This window comes from Macrobrachium nipponense, chromosome 11 (assembly GCF_015104395.2).
Source record: "Macrobrachium nipponense isolate FS-2020 chromosome 11, ASM1510439v2, whole genome shotgun sequence".
NCBI lineage: Eukaryota > Metazoa > Arthropoda > Malacostraca > Decapoda > Palaemonidae > Macrobrachium > Macrobrachium nipponense.
Window position 1 is genome coordinate 79,624,257 of NC_061087.1, and position 5,000 is coordinate 79,629,256.

The window sequence follows — 5,000 nt, forward strand, 5'->3', positions numbered from 1 at the left end:
GTGTTAGTGTTTCTTATATATTCGTATCCCCAGTTTCAACTGTTGTGTGGAAATATTTTTTTTTTATTCATTTATTTCATATCGAACCTGAAGCGGATCTCTCAAGAGGCTGTAACATTGTGGCGACCACCTTTGGCCAGTATAATTCGACACTATAACAGATTGAAACGGAGAATATAGAAAGAACCAGAATGAGTGAGATGGTGAATGAGTTTATTGAGTCAGGCAAGCTCAAGGGCTAGAGGGGAATGATCTCCGTGAGTATGTTGAAAAGAAAGAAAGAGAAAAGTATGAGAGAGATGAAAGAGCGGCTGAGAGAGAGGAAAGAGCAGCTGAGAGGGAAGTGCAGCAAGCGAGAGAAGCAATGATAATACAGCAAGAGAAAGAGAGAGAAGTAATGAAAATGCAGCAAGAGAAAGAGAGAGAAGCAATGAAAATGAAGCAGGAGAAAGAAATGTTGGTAATGCAACAGGAAGAGAGAGAGAAAGAGCGTATGCATGAGTTGGAAGTTGTTCGGTTAAGGAAAGAACTTGTAACAGTCGGACAGGCGAGAACGAAAACGAAGCTGATACGATAAGTATGAGTGCAGTGCTAAAATTAGTACCAAAGTTTGATGAGGAGGATGTTACGACATATTTCATGTGTTTTGAGAAGTTAATGGAACGAGTAGGTTCTCCTAAAGAAACGGGGACTTTATATTTGCAGTCAGTTTTGAGTGGTAGGGTGCTTACTGTGTATAGTTGCATGTCTAAGGAGGAATGTGATAATTACGATATTGTGAAAGAAACTGTTCTTAGCGCATACAGGCTAGTATCTGAGGCATACCGTAAGAAATTTAGAAATTTAAGAAAGGATGAAAGTATTACGTATGTAGAACACGGTAAGAAGTTAGAGAGGCTGTTTTTTGATTGGTTAACTTCTGCTAAGGTTGAGGATTTTGATAGTTTGAAGAACTTAGTGTTGTTAGAAAACTTCAAAGATAACGTATCCCCTGAGATTAAACTTTATATAGAGGATAGGCAAGAAGTATCTTTTGCAGGAGCAACTAGGTTAGCAGACGAATATAGTCTAACTCATAATTTGAGTGTTAGTAAGAAACGAAATAATCCTTCGTCTGGTATAGTACAAAGAAGTAAAGGTTTCAGTCCTAGTAATAGCAATGCGAGTAAAAGTGACTATCCCTGTTATACATGCGGAAAACCTGGTCATACGTCTAAGATTTGTAAGAGTAAAGTGGCATCTAGTGGCTCAGAATTAACTTGTTTTCGATGTAATGGGAAAGGGCATTTAGCAAGAAATTGTGCAGTAGAAAGGAAGGACGGTAAGAAACCAGTATCTCTAGTTAACTTTTCGTCAAGTAGGAATCATGTGACGAGAGAAACTAGGAAAAGTTTAGGTGAATTTCTGTCAGAAGGCATAGTTTCCTCTCTTGGAGGAATACATTCGAGGGAAGTAGTCCTGCTTCGAGACACAGGAGCTGCTGTCTCACTGATTAGGAGAGTGTGTGTGCCGAACAGGGCAGAAATCAATATGGAAGAGAAAGTCATGTTAGGTGGATTTCCTAACACTTGTATTCTTTGTCCTTTGTTGAAGTTGAATTTAGAAAGTCAGGTAGTGTCAGAAGTGAAACTTGCAGTTGTGGACAGTTTGCCCGTCGAAGGCGTTGACATTATTGTCAGTAATGACTTAGCTTTATCCAAGAATGTGAATCCTGTTGTGAGGAATATTCCAGTGCCTGAAATGGTAGTAACCAGGTCGGGTTTAGATACAGACGTAGATTACGGTCATAATTTGTTCGTGGATTTGAACGAGAGTGAGTTCGTAGATTCGAACGTGAGTAAGTTCGTGGATTCGAACGTGAGTGAGTTCGTGGATTCGAATGAGTGTGATAGAGGTAGCGAGGTTGATCTTGGCATGAGTGTGGCTGAGAAACCGGACTCTATCGATGTTGACAGTGATACCCAAACGGAAGGTGTAGCTGTCGAGAGTAACGAAGTAAATGTACCAGTATCTAGTACTAGTTACAGTGATTAATTAGGCCTTAACATTTTGGATAAGGATGAGCTAGTCAAGTTGCAGAGAGAGGATGAGACACTAACCCGAATTTTGAATGTGAGCTGGATGATGATCTCGAGGATATGTGTAAGGAAACTTTTTGTTTAAAGGACGAAGTTTTGTGTCGTTATGATCGACCGAAGTCAGGTAGTAAAGGGGAAGTCTCAGAACAATTAGTAGTTCCTAGGAAGCTTCGTGAGGTAGTTTTGAAGTTAGCACACGATGAGCAAGGATATTTGGGAGTAAATAAAACTTTCAAGTGTATTAGTAGGGCGTACTTTTGGCCTAAAATGAAAAATAATGTAAAGAGGTATGTTTTAAGCTGTCATGAATGCCAAGTTGCCGGGAAACCGAATCAAGTAATCCCCAGAGCTCCATTGTGTAACATTCCTTCGGTAGGCAAGCCTTTTGAGAATGTAGTTATGGATATGGTTGGACCTTTGCCTAGAAGTAAGGGAGGGAATATATATCTGTTGACAATCATTGATAGACTAACTCGCTATCCCGAGGACTGTAGTTAAATGATTGTCGAATTATTTTTCTAAGTTTGGTCTGCCTCGTACTATACAGAGTGATAATGGTAGTAATTTTGTATCCAAATATTTCAAGGAGAGAATGAAAGAATTAGGCATCAAACTCGTAACTTCCACACCTTATCATCCCGAATCACAAGGCATTGTGGAGAGATTTCACCAAACGTTAAAGAGTTGCTTACAGAAATTGTGTAAGAACTTTGCACACGACTGGGAAGAAAAGTTACCATTCGTTCTGTTAGCTTTAAGGTTAGCACCGAGCGACACTACCGGGTGTAGTCCATTTGAGCTTGTTTTCGGTCACACCACTAAAGGTCCTTTGGAAATGTTAAAATGTAACTTAATGAATAAAGAAGGTGGTGAGGACTACATCACTAATCTAGAGCATTATAAAAACAGTTTAAGGGATGCTTGGCAACTAACGAAGGAGACCGAGAGGGAGAGTCAAGAGGAAACTAAACGAAAACATGATCTTAGAGCGAAAGAGAGACATCTCTGTGTAGGAGATATTTAGTATTAGTCCAGAAAGAAGGTCCCTCTTTATCGTATAAGTTCGAAGGTCCTTTTTCAATTTTAGAGAAGAGGGGGAATCTGAATTATTTAATAGATATGGGTAAACGTAGAGCAAAGTGGCTGCATGTAAATTTGCTCAAGAAATATAACGAACGCCCCGTGCCCGTAGTGACGGTGTCCCAGAAAGAAATTAACTTTGAGAAAAACTCTGAGGTGCTTAAGAATTTCGAAGATTTTAATCAGGGTTTAGAAGAGGAAAAGGTGAGGGAAGTACGTAATGTTTTAGTGAATTATCCTGAAACTATTAGTGACAAACTAGGCCTAACTAATGTTTTAGAACATTATATTGAGTTGCAGGACACGAAACCCATTAGCAAAGTCCATATCGTCTAAACCCAGAGAAGGCAGAATCTGTGAGGAAGGAAATTAGTTACATGCTAGATAATGATTTGATAGTACCTAGCGAGAGTGAATGGAGTTCCCCGGTAGTTCTGGTGAAAAAGGAAGATGGATCAGATAGATTGTGCATTGATTTCCGGAAGGTGAACAGTGTAACGAAGCAAAGTAATTTTCCCTTACCCAGGATTGACAATTGCTTAGATAGAATCGGAAATTCCAAGTTCATCTCAAAGCTTGATTTGGCAAGTACCTTTAAGTGAACGAGCCCGGAAAATTTCCGCCTTTATAACGCCATTTGGTAGTTTCGAGCCCACAGTTATGGCTTTTGGCTTGAAGAACGCAGCCAGTACCTTCCGAATTTGGGAAAGCCTCTATTACTTATCTTGGACATAAGGTAGGTCTTAGTAAAATCAGTCCAAAGGATCGGAACATAGAAGCTATCGTGAATTTCCCAATCCCAACAACTAAAAAACAGGCCATGAGATTTCTTGGAATGGTTCGTATTTCCGTAGATTCGTGCCAAATTTCTCGGAAATTAGCGCTCCCATAACTAATCTGTTTAAGAAAGGACGCAGTTTTGTATTTGATGACGCGTGTGTGGAAGCCTTCAACAAGTTAAAGGCTATAATGATTCTCGAGCCAGTTCTATTATTACCCGATTTTGGTAAGGAATCTAATTTAGCGATCGATGCCAGTGATATTGGCGTAGGAGGGGTTTTGTTACAAGAAGTGAATGGAAGGAAACTCCCAGTTGCCTATTATTCAAAGAAACTGAATAAAGCGCAACAGAACTATTCCACTATTGAAAAGGAATTGTTTGGTTTAGTTACAGCCTTGCAACACTTTGAGATTTACGCATGTAGCGGTTCTGTTTTAACTGTGTATACTGATCATAATCCGTTAGTTTATTTGGAGAGGTTTAGGAACAAGAATAAACGTCTAATGCATTGGAGTTTAGAATTACAAGACTATAACCTGAAGATAGTTCATATAAAGGGAAAGGATAATGTATTAGCTGATAGCCTATCTAGAGATTTCTCAGAATGAGTAGCCTAATAACCGATTTCTGTTATTGCATGAGTGAGTGTGTGTGGACAAGCGTGCATGTTTGACTGGATTAAAGCTTTATGCAGAATTGTTCCCTGCTGTTTAATTCTTATTCCTCTTTGGAAAAAAATAAAATCAGTAGTTTCATTTTTTTTCTCTTTTGGGGGGACGAGGATGGTAATTGCTTCCTAGCAAAGAAAGATAAAGGAAAGGAGAACGCATTTTCGAGAATTTCGGCAGCAAGGAGGCGTTAGCGCATTGTGTTGGAGGTGCCCGTTATCATGATGGTTCTAGAATCGGCAGGAGTGTTGTGGAACTCGTCGGCCGCCGTCGTGACGTGAGAAACGCTGCGATTTCTGATGCAATACCTCGTCTAGATTCATCTAAGAAGTTCTAGTAATCTCGGGAGCCTGTGACGTTTGCCGTAGGCTCCGCCCCCAGAGTGCCGTATAA